Raw genomic sequence first — 12670 nt, 5'->3', positions numbered from 1 at the left:
TTCTTGCGTTTGTTTTCATTTTCGGAGTTGCTTGCTTATTGTGTGTTTAATTGAATGAAAGCTTCGGCTTGGTTTGCAACAAAATTGTGCTTTTCAATTTTTTATTCATCTTTAGGAATTTCTTCCATTTTGTTAAAAAAATAAATTCAATATATGGGAAAATACACAATAAACGTGTGAACTTTTCTTTGCATAGAAAAAGGCTATTACCTTAAAAATTTTATTTCTATTTTTCTTAAAATATATTTTCTTTCTTTTGGGAAAAAATATATTTTTCGTTGATGTTTGAGTATTAAATTTTATTATAATTCATATTAAACTCTCTCTAAGTTATATTCTTTCACCATTATGTAATCTCCCTTTTCTCATAAAAAGTAAGGAGAGCAAAATTAGAAAAAATGCTGCGAGCTTCCCGGCCATTTTCTCAGCGATCCTGACATAGGAATAACACAAGGTCGTCGGAGCTGAACTTTCCTCGGGCATTTCTTCCCCTTTTTGTTTTTAGACCAGTCTTGCGTCTTAACATCATTGGAATTGCTGGATAGTTATTGCTTTCATCGTTGCATTTTGACACATTTTCAGAAAAATTAACTATTAATAAGATGATATGAGAACATGGAGATTACAAATCCCATTTGGTATTGACCCTGTGCATCTTTGACACTCGACGATCGTGGTCGAGATTTAATCAGTTGATTTTTTGGCAAACAACGAGGAGTTCAGAGAATTGGGCATGTTATTCATGATTAATGGCTTCTGGGCATTTGGGAGGTACCTTTAGATTAACAGAATCCCATAAGTGATCTAATGGTAAAACAAATCAGGTAAGCAGGTTTTGCGAGGCGCTTAAAAATCGAAGGACCGTGGCCAAAGAAGTGTCAATTTCTACATTTCGAGGTTGTATACTGGCGCTGTCCAAGTCCTGGCACTGATTACAACTCCTGAGTCTTGGGGCCGTCACAATTGGTCTTATTGCTTTAGGTTTCAAGTGTCTTGTGTATACCTCGTGTTGTAACTTGCAAAGTATAGGATCATTCTCGTCCTTGTTGAGTCCTTCCTTTGTATTTGTTTTAACTTTATGTTTGTGATATGTTTGGGCAGCTCGGTTCAGTATGTTTTGACAGTGATGTTGTGGTGTGTCGAGACTAGATTTTATTAAGTTGGTATATCAAGAGTATGTATAACACTCGGAGGCTTAGTTGCTAAGCAGTGAGAGCCCAAAAATGGTGTGCAGTGCATGTTCAGTTGGAGTAGATGAACATTATGTTAGTTTATTTGGTTGTGGATCTCTAAGATGGATTGTAGACGTAGTAAGAAGAAGTTTTTAAGAGTTGAGATAGTTCAAGCAAAAGCTTGTCTGATTCCTATGTTAAATGGGTGGGGCATTTGATAGGAAAAGAGATGAAAGGAAAAGTATTAACCTATTTGAAATTTCACTCTCTAATTTTTCATCTCTCAATTCTCATTCTCTCGATTTCCTAATTAATTTATTTTATTTGAGTTAATTTTCATTTGACAAAAAAAAAAAAAAAAAAATCGAGTGTAAGTTCATCTAGGCATCCCAAAACCAACAGGGCAAAGGGAAAATTTAGGAAAACTCAATTTTCCTTAGACATAATTTTAGGCCAATTGATACCAATACTCTCAATCAATTATTTGAGTCAACTTATATACATAGAGCTAACCCAAGAAAGGAGCACATGAAGGTAAGGATAAAGTGTCAACTCCTACTCAATTGGTCTAAAGTGTTCGTGCTCTAAAATTGAATATTTTTTACTTTGCATTTTACTAAACTGTCAAATAATGAAGTGAAAGTAAAACGCAAATAATTGCAGTTAATGAGGTGTTTGGTACGAGGTTAATAAGGGATAATTATTATCTTTGTAACTTTTAACTTCATTAATATTTTTTGAATATTCAAAGAGATCAATTAACATTCCACTCTATTAATATTTATGCCTTCTTGCAGAGTTAAATATCAATTTGAGGGGTTTAAGTTAATAATTATCCTTATAAATTTTAATCTCTTGTTAATATTATTTGAATATTTAAAAAAATTAGATTAATTTTACACTTTATTAATATTTGTCTTCTTAAGGAGTTAAATATTAATATTAAAAATTTTTTGTTTAATAATTACTATTTTTAAAAGTTAAAACTTATAAAGGTATCATTTAATTATTAATTTTTAATATTCTATTAAATACATTCTAGGCGGTATCAGAAATTTCTTAAAAAAAAGGTGATATGTTAGAAGTTTTTTAACGATGGCATTAATTCACTATAATATATGTTTGTGAACCTCACCTTTACATATATTTTTAATTGTATATGTAATATCGCTGCTTCTTTAAAGGATAATGAAAATATCTTTGACTTTTATTTTCGTCATGAAAGAAAAAAGTCAAGTTATTTTGAAGAAATTCATTATTTTACTTTAATTTGTTTCTAGTTTTCTTATTATCCTAGGGTTAAAATAGATGGTGTATATATTTTTTAGTTGAATATTATCAATGTAAAGGACTAAGGGTTGATGAAATGAAAATCACAACCTAGATAAGGCAAAATATTGTAGATATGTATAAATTTCACTGTGCAGCATGATCAGCTGTTGAATCCCATATCACTCTAGATCTAGAGTTATTAAAAAAGAAAAAGCTGGAAAGGAAGAAGAAGAAGGAAAAAAAAAAAAAAAAAGGTTATCATCGTGAAAAAACTTCGAGTTTGAATCAGATATTGATTAATATTTTCTTAAACATAAAAAGTATTTTTTTAAGAAAAACATATATTCTGATTTTTTTTGTTATTTTTTTATAAAAATTGATTAATTTTTTAAAAATATTAAATTTAGGGATTTTTTTTAGAAAAGATATAAATTTTTTATTTTATTAAAAATTTTAAATTTATATAAATTTTAAAATTAATTTAAATCCTAAAAATATTGTAATTATAAATAATACAAAAGTCCTATTCAGTGATCATTTTTTAAGGTAATATTTAATACTTTAATCCTTGTCAAAGCATTATCTTGATCTCTTATTTATATTATTTGGTATCATATTACTTATACTAGTATTTAAAGATTGAAAGAGTGGTTTATAAAATGTTACCTCTCCTAACTTTTAGAGGTAGAGAAAGTGTTTTGACTAGAGTAAAAAAGATGATGCTACTATTTTTACATTTAACAACTAATTCAACAATTATTGTTTACGTAACATTTCTACTTTAAATGATTATATAAATAGCTAATTAACTACTAACATCTAGTTTCTAACGACTAACAGCTAGTAAAAAAGTTAATATTACTAACCAAATTAAAAAAAAAATTGTCTATTTATAAGTTTGCCCTCTCATTTGTACTTTTAGAATTATAAATAGATAGATTATGAATAATTGCAAATTAATTTAAAAATAAGTGACTCCATTAATTTAAAAAAGGGTAAACTAGAATTTAGTTTTTGAGATTTGATAAAACTTGTAAATTAATTTTTATATTTTTAAAATTAAGCAATTTAGTTTCTAAAATTTGATAAAACTTACAATTTAATTTCTGCTATTAGAATTCCATTAAGTTACCATTAATTTTAATAAAAATGGTAAAAATGTCCTTATCTTTATTTTTTAATCTAAAAGCAATTCAATTCTTAAAGTTTTATTTTCTTAATAATTTAGTTTCTGAAATTTTATTTTATTGATAATTTAGTCTCTATATTTTTAAAATATGATCTTATTAAATTAAAAAATTTTAAATTATTAAAATATAAATTAATTACTTTAAGGTCTTTAAAAACTTTAGTTTTAAAATGTCAAGGATTAAATTACTTGATTAAAACTACACAGACTAATTTATAGGTTTAATAAAATTTTAGGGACTAAATTACTAATAAAATAAAATCTGAAGAACTAAATTATTTTCATGTTACAAATAGAGTTAATTACTTTTGCTAGAAGTAACAGTAATTTAACTGAAATTCTAAATGTAAAGATTAAGTTGTGGGCTTTATCAAATTTCAGAGACGAAATTGCTTAATTTTGAAAATACAAAAACTAAATTATAAATTTTATCAAATTTTAAGGATTAAATTATAATTTATCCTTTAAAAAAAATTATGTTTTATGATAAATGATTCCATTAAAAGAAATTTTCTGTGGTTTGGCAACTCCTTAAAATAAGAAAACTTCTTAATTAATAATCAGTTCATAAAAAGACATAGAACAGTTAATGTTAATGGATAGAGAACACCTATACATGGATGTATTTATTTATTTATTCAAAAGAAGTTTAATTGGAAAGCCTGTCTAAGAAGTTAAATCAACATAATTCAGTTGGATAGGTCAGTTTCTTGGCTAAAACAATTATTAATCTTGGAAACCACATCAAATATAATAATGTTAGAATTGGCTTTTGCAAAAAGTTTAGAGCATCTATTTTTGATAATTATTAGTGGGATTATTTTCAATTAATCTTATCACTAATAGTTGGTGCAATGCCACTCTTCTTCAATTCCAATTACATATCATCTGCTTAAAGTTGCCTAGCTGCTTTTCTTACAAATCCATTCTCGAATCTTCTCTTTACACCCTTTATGTTTGTGGTTCATATTAAGTCAATCAATTTTGAGTTCATTAAATATATAGAAATAATTTTTAGAAAAAAAAAAATTATAAAAGCCATACCCTTATCTATTTATTTTTATTTATCGTATTTAATTTTTTATTTAAATTATTTATTACATTTTAAAAAATTAAGAAACATTAACTAATTTTTTTTTCTAATTTTATTTTTTTATCTCTACTAAATACAATAAATATTTATATAATAAGTAATTAAGTGAGATAAAAGATAATTTAATCAATTATGTATATTTTTATAAAAATAAAATATATTCAATTATTTTCTTAATCACCATATAAAATTAAAAAATGATAGCTAAAAATGATTAGAGGTAATAATTAAGAAACCATCTCTAAAATTTAAAATACCAACATACATCATCTGCAACGCAACTAATAGCAATATCTTTACGATCACTTTTAAAATTGACATTATTTTTATCATATAATTTTAACTTAGTGATATTAAATTTATTTTCAAAATATTTACGAGATTTTAAATTTAAATTCTAATTAAAATTTAAAAATTTAAAAAATGTAATATAATTCGTTAAGTGGTACTATATTTTCCTTAAAAAAGAAAATTTCTATTATAACACATTGAGGATTGAAATTCATCCGATAATAATGTTATGTAAATCAGTTTATTCTTAAACTAAAATAGGGGGAAAAAAAAATCCTCTTCTACAAAAACTCTTAATAAAAAAGGCAAATGAAAATAGAAATGCATAAAAAAAATAAATATATATATATATAATAATAAATATTATAATTAATTATAAAAATTTTATAGTAACATTAATTTTGTAACTTATAAAGTTAACATACAGCCATAATATAAAGAATAATTACTATTAATAATACATAAAAAAAATATTATAGCAATTGTTATTATTAATAAAAATTTTTGATAACAATAATTATTGCTACCAATAACTTCAGTAATAAGATATTATTATAGGTATTAAAATATCTACGACCACAATTCTATAGCAGGAAATTGTAATAATTTATATATTATAGTAATAAATTTATAATAGTAAATTTTATACTTTTGACAATAAAAATTTTTATTGCTAAATTTAATATTTCTTGCTGTGATTATGGGAATTTATAAGAACGTATTATTATTTTAAAATTATATTCATTTATTAAATATTAAATGAAATCATATATAATAAAGAGGGTAGAATTTGATATTAAAAAATATAGAAAACATTTTCTCATAATTAATCCATTTATATATAAAATTAGCCATTAGGATAGTTGTCATGTGAAATTAACCTAAGTCCATTATTAGGCAACTTTTCCTTCCTTGTCATTCTTTTAAACACATAACGGTACATAGAATATGCAAGTAAATTTGTAGTAATATAATGGTAAGATTCTTGAAAAGAAGAAAAAAAAAAAAATCATATGAAAAAGCATGAAAGTGATTGGAAATTGCTTTATGTTCATAATTTTACTTAAAAAATAGAAAAAGGATTATAAAAGCATGGCTTGATAGAGATATGAGAGATAGATAATGATTTTTCAGCAAATGAAAAATTCAATTGGCAAAGAATTGGATAAGACTCTTCAACACCTCTTTTTTTCCCAATAGTCTTGCTTATGATTGTAACCTCATGCCTAATAATAATAATCACATTATAATTTAAACAAGTTGTGTAGTGCCTTGCATTTTCATCGCATTATCTTTAGAAGAGGTAAATTGTTTGATTTAGTCAGAAAGTTTAATTTAGTTTATTTTTAATTTTTTATTCAAATTAGACAAGAAGTATCAATTTAAGCTAAATTTAATTCAAAATTAAAATTTATGAGCTAAATTTCTTGATTTAAAATAAAAAATTAAAAAGTTCAATTTCTTAATTTTGAAAATAAATTTCTTTATTTCTTGATTTGAGCCCAAAATTAAGAAACTTAATTTCTTGATTTTTCAACTAAATTGAGTTTAAAATGAAAATTTAGAATTAAATTAGACAAAAAATTAAAAATGAATTAAATTGAACTTTCTCAATAAGTATATAGGTATAATGAGGTTTAAGCATTTTTAGATGTGATTTAACACACATATATATATTAGCTACATGATGATATAGTTTTATATTGAATTCTTGATTAATCAAATGTAAACGAGAAAAATCCCATTCACCATTAGAGTTTTTTACAATTTTAGGAAGGGATGATAATTAGATTTATTTTTCTTTTGAATAGTTTATTATTTATGATGTGGATGGCTCTTAACTTTATTCCAATCAAGAAAGTGATATTTATATGAATGTTTTTTTGAGCTTGGTATTATTTTATTAAAAAAAATTCGTGGATCTTATTAAAATAAAATCGAAATTTCGAACCCATAACAAAAATGAAAACAATTAATGATGATAAGTAATGATACCAAAGCAATTGAATAGTCTATGCTTAATTAGCAAGAAATAGAGAATTTCGAGGATACAATAATATTAAAGTGGACAGTTTTGATCCAACTGCTTAATTCTGTTAATTAGTCACTTCTTTCCCATAGGCCATCAAGCTGTTCAAGTTACTTCAAGTATCATAATACAAGCTCTAGATGAAAAAAAAAAAAAGAAAAAAATATAAGTAATGTATATATGAGGATTTTAAAAATATTTTTATATCTCTAATTTTGCATGTGAATACCTATGATCTTGAAGCGTAAATATGCACAGATCAATTTTATATTGTATTAAAAATATTTAATTAATAAATGAGAGCTAGTAAAGTTTAAATTTTGAACTTTTTAATATGAAAAATTCTGATATCATATGTTTTCTAAGTACTCAAATACAAAAGAATGTAAAAAATATTATTTAAAAAATATTTTTTATGAAACAAATGAAATTCAAATAATATTTTAAAAAGAATTTGTTCATCTAAATTAACCCGCATTAAATTCACTAACAAGAGGCATAAAACCGTAATATTAATGTTAGATATATATACTGTTGAACTATATATACACTTATATGCACAAGTTTAATTGTTTAGATTGAATATTTTTTTGACATTAATTAATTAGATTAAAATTTCTTTTTATCAAAGGTTTTAAACTTTGAATTTTTGAGCTCCCATTATTATCTTTACGAATGGTAAATTTCAATACTAAATAAATGTGAAATATATAACCCAGCTTACTTATAAACTTGAGTAATTTACTCGAATATCTTTTAGCTAAATAAATTGAAACTTTTATATTAGTTATTAATTATATTTAAAATTTTTAATTTTGGACAATTTAATTATAACTTTTAAAATTAAAGAACTTTTATTCAAAAATCAATTTAAAGATTTTGACTTTTTACATCTAGATTGCCGTGTGATATACCATGTCACATTTTCTAATTTTTTTTTATTTGATTCATATGTCTCTCTCTCTCTCTCTCTCTTTTAAGCAATCAAACTCACTTAGTGTAGAATTCATAATCTTTTGTTTGGAGAGAGAGAGAGAGAGAGAGAGAACAAGGGAGAGAGAGAATGAGAGACAGAGAGATGAATCAATTAAAAAATAATTAGAAAATATAACATGACATACCATATGGCAATCGAAGTGTAAAATGTCAAAATCACTACATTGATTTTTGAATTTTGGATAGAAAATTTTCAATTTTAAAAGTTATGATTAAATTGTTTAAAATTAAAAATTTTAGATATAATCAATAATCAATATAAATATTTGGATTTTTACCGATAGATTTTATACCTTCACGTACGAGCTTCCGTAGCTAATTCTATAGAGGAGAAGAAGAAGAAAACTCATATTTGGCTAGCTAGTCAACAATTCTTATTTCGTCCTCCATAAATTCAAATCATGCACGATACTTCATATAACTAATTAGGATTCATGAATGGTTGAAATTGTGTAACAAATAGCAATCCACCTGAAATTGAAATGCCAATCAATTAAGGAAAAGTAGAATTGGGTTTAATTCTTGAAAGAGCTACTCATCTCTTCTTCATCTGCAAAATAAAGTAGAGACAGAACAATGACACCTTGATGTTAGAGATACGTACAAGTTTAATTAAACTTTTAGGTTAAATGATTTCTTAAAATGATATTAAAACGTCTCAAATCAAAAGGTATAGGCTTTAAATTTTGATAACTTTTATTTATTAATTAAATATTTCATTACGAGATAAAAAAATTTATGCTTTTTCATGTTTTAAATTTAATGGATATTCATATATAAGAGTGTATTAAAGATATAAAATTATTCTTGGAGCATTTGCCCACGTTTGATGATTAATATTAATGGATAAGAAAACAATTTCGGTGTCAGCTGACGAGGAGATCGGAATATTTTCAGTAAAGGAGCCACATAGGCCACAACTATATAGATGTTTTCTCTTAATATTTGCTATAGCTTTTCATCTATATATTCAATATGAATTATCATTTTTATTTTTCAATCTATAATTTGTCCCATTTTCTAATTGGTTCTGAGGTCAATTTATTGCACTTCTTCTTCATGAAATAATTAAAAAAAAAAAAATTAAGTACAGTAATCAGTCTGGAAACTTTTGATCAGATATGTGATGATGTGGGTTTCTGTTGAAACCGAAGTGATAGCAACTTTAATATGTGGATCTTTGTCTATGTTATTAGAAATTGCTTGTTAGTCTAGAGAAGTGCATGAAGATAGAGATGATTGGGAAATTTTTCAAGTTAACATGATTGTTACAACTGAACTGTCCAACCAGTGGCGGATCCACTGGAGGATCAATTGAACTTACACATTTATATATTTGTTTAAACATGATTGTTATAACTATACCTGTCTAATCAGTTGCGGATCCACTGTAATAAATAGGATCAATTGAACTCTCTTTTTAATAAAGTAATTTTATACATTTACATATTTATTTAAATTAATTTTTCATAAATTTAAGTATTAATTTTTTTTAATGAAAAATATAGTTTTACTAATAGAAAATCAATTGACCTCTGAATAAATTATTATGTACTTAGGTCATATTTAGTATGATGTAATTAAAATTATAATATAATTGTAATTACATTGAGTATTTGATTACATTATTTAGTAATATAAAAAAATTTAATATAATGGAATGACAATTACATAATGTAATAGATTATATTTAAAATAATATAATGATCATTAAATATAAATATGGGTATAATTACAACTTCTTGTTTTAATTATTTATTTATTTATTGTCAATACCACCACTGCTACCACCATCACTACTACCACTACTATTCCTCCTACCTTATCACCACCACTACCGCTACAACTATCCTATTATCACTATCGCTGTTACTACTACTACTTAACCACTACCATCACTATTTAGCAACTGTTATCTCTACACACCTGGCTATTATCATCACTATTAGCTCACCTTGCTATCACTACTACTATCTAACTATCATTATCATTATCGTTACCATTACTACTTAACCACCACTATCACTTGACTATTAATCACTATAACTATTATAACTTATTATTAATACTAAATAAATTAAATATTAAAATAAAAATTATTATTGTATTATACTATTTATATTTTTATTTTGCAACAAAACATAGGAATATAATGAAAATTACATTAAAAATTTATTTTTTCTTTCGTTAGGCAAGAACACAGGTATATTGGGTCAAAGATAGAAATGGATCGCTGTTAAAGCTATAGAAATTTTATCAGAGTTCTTGTTCCTATGTAATCTAAATATATGCACACTCCACATTCAATGTGAGATCTTGATTTATAACTTTAATTGTATTATATAATTGATTATATTACATTATATTATACTCTATCAAACATAATCGTATGGTGTAAGAGCACCAAAATTTTACCTTTCTAAACTTAAAACTCAATTGTTTTAATATAAATATTAAGTGCGCTATTTTTTAGTATGCCAAATAAGTTATATAATTTATTTGTATATTAACCAAAATTTTTTTAAAGATTCGCTACTGCGCCCAATGGTTGAATTGATTTAATTAGAAATTAATCAATGATAAATCTGATTCATACTTAAAAATTTAATTTTTAGGAATTAGAATTGACTCATATGAACTAATCGATTAGTCAATGAACTAATCAATTTTATTGGGTTTAATTCCGGTTAATGTGCGAATCATGTCATTGAAAAAAAAATGTTATCTTTATTATCAATGTTTGAATAGCTAACTTTAAGGAACAAATAATTTAACTTCTTCATTGTAGTTTTTTTTTTTCAAATAGAAGTAATTTATAAATCAGTTCAATCTGTCAAACTCAATAAAATATTTAGTAAATTAAAATTAAACAAAAAAATTATTTTAAAATAAATAAAATGAAAAATAAAGAACCAAACTAGAATTTCAAATTTATACTCTTTGCCTAAAAGAAAAATTTTCAAATTTATGTTAGGGATATTGTGAAAATAATAATTATTATTACTATAGAGAAAACAATATATAACTAATTATTTGAAGCAATATAACAATTCACTCTTTAATTTATCAAAATTTTCATTATATAAATTTTTAGTATAATTGATCCTTATTAGAATTTAGATTTGAAATCTTATTGTCAGGACCCGATTCCACCGGTCGGACCGACACTAGGACCTAAGTCGGCATAAAACCCCGGAGGCTCATAGTAAGCCTGATTATCCCAAAACTCATAACCAAGACCAAAATCAATACCCAACATGCAAACAAATAAAATAAAATGTCATAAATTTATTTGGGTCAACCCAACCCGATAACTATTAGAAATCCACTATTAGAGGAGTCTAACTCATTCCTGATACATAGCATGTACAAACCATTTAATATCATTAATTAATATAATATAATCACAAACTAGTATTACAGCAGAGTTCTAGTAATTAGACAAATAGATAAATAAATAAACAAATAAATGGACACAATAAAAAACTATTAAACTAAGAAGTATCATAATCTGCGAAGGAAAATGCTGGTTAGACTAAAAAATAAACTCGCTCACCCTGCAACCTAGGAAAAATATTTGAACAGGAATGAATGTTCGACTCAGAAAGTAAAATATTGATTTTAAATATAATTTCTATAACTATCTAAGCCTAATGTATTCCTCTATGTAAAATGCAACACATTCACATAGTTCAAATAATTCAACCAATATTCACACACAAAAGATAATTTAGAGCATGCACGCACCCATGTGTCATATCAATACATATATGGGAGCTAATCTCCAGTATAGCTCTTTTAATCCAGTAATTGCGAGCGAAGTCAACTCAAGCTAGATTTTCACTTAATAATCCAAGTTTGGGGGCCAACGAGATCAATTCAAAGCCGTGCTCACTCTGACTTATTCATAAATAAGGATTGGGTCCCGGCGAGTCAAGCTCCAGCCGCAACTACCCATCCTACCCATATCCATATCCACACCATACTCACACCAACACACACATACACAACTCCAAGTTATCTTAAGGCGACATCTATAAATAAATTCAATATCATATGCAGCAAAGGCATGCCCAACATTTAACTAATTATATACATACATATAAGTGAATGCATGAGTATGCCTTGAATATAAATTAATAATATTGAAATTACAAATAAAATCAATATCAAACTAACCGAATGATTGACTTGACTGTAGCTGGTTGGGCTGGAAGGAGAAGAAAGGCTAGCTGGCATCGATTACCTAAACAGATACATTGATCTCTATCAAAATTAATGATAGAATTAATTAATTAATTAATTTAATCAAAGAAGCAAAAATAATTCTTAAGGTCTTACCGAAATTTCGATAGAGTCTCTTCTATAATTGGACCTAACTCCCCACAAGAAAAATAAATCAATAGCAACACACAGGGCCCCAGGCCCATAACAATAATTATAATGTTCATCCCGGGCCTACAAGAAACCTAATCTAAGTCCAAACATCCAAACTCCAACTCAGGTCCCTAACTCCTCTATAGTCCAAACAAATATTTTCAGCACTTTAAAAATTATAAAAAAATTATTGAAGGTCCTTCACATCGTCCTTGTATTGATTAAATTTGTTTCACTCAATTGTACTAAGT

Source organism: Hevea brasiliensis, chromosome 6 (genome assembly GCF_030052815.1).
Source record: "Hevea brasiliensis isolate MT/VB/25A 57/8 chromosome 6, ASM3005281v1, whole genome shotgun sequence".
Classification (NCBI taxonomy): Eukaryota; Viridiplantae; Streptophyta; class Magnoliopsida; order Malpighiales; family Euphorbiaceae; genus Hevea; species Hevea brasiliensis.
The sequence above is the reverse complement of the archived record's forward strand: the minus strand, read 5'-3'. Positions refer to the sequence as shown.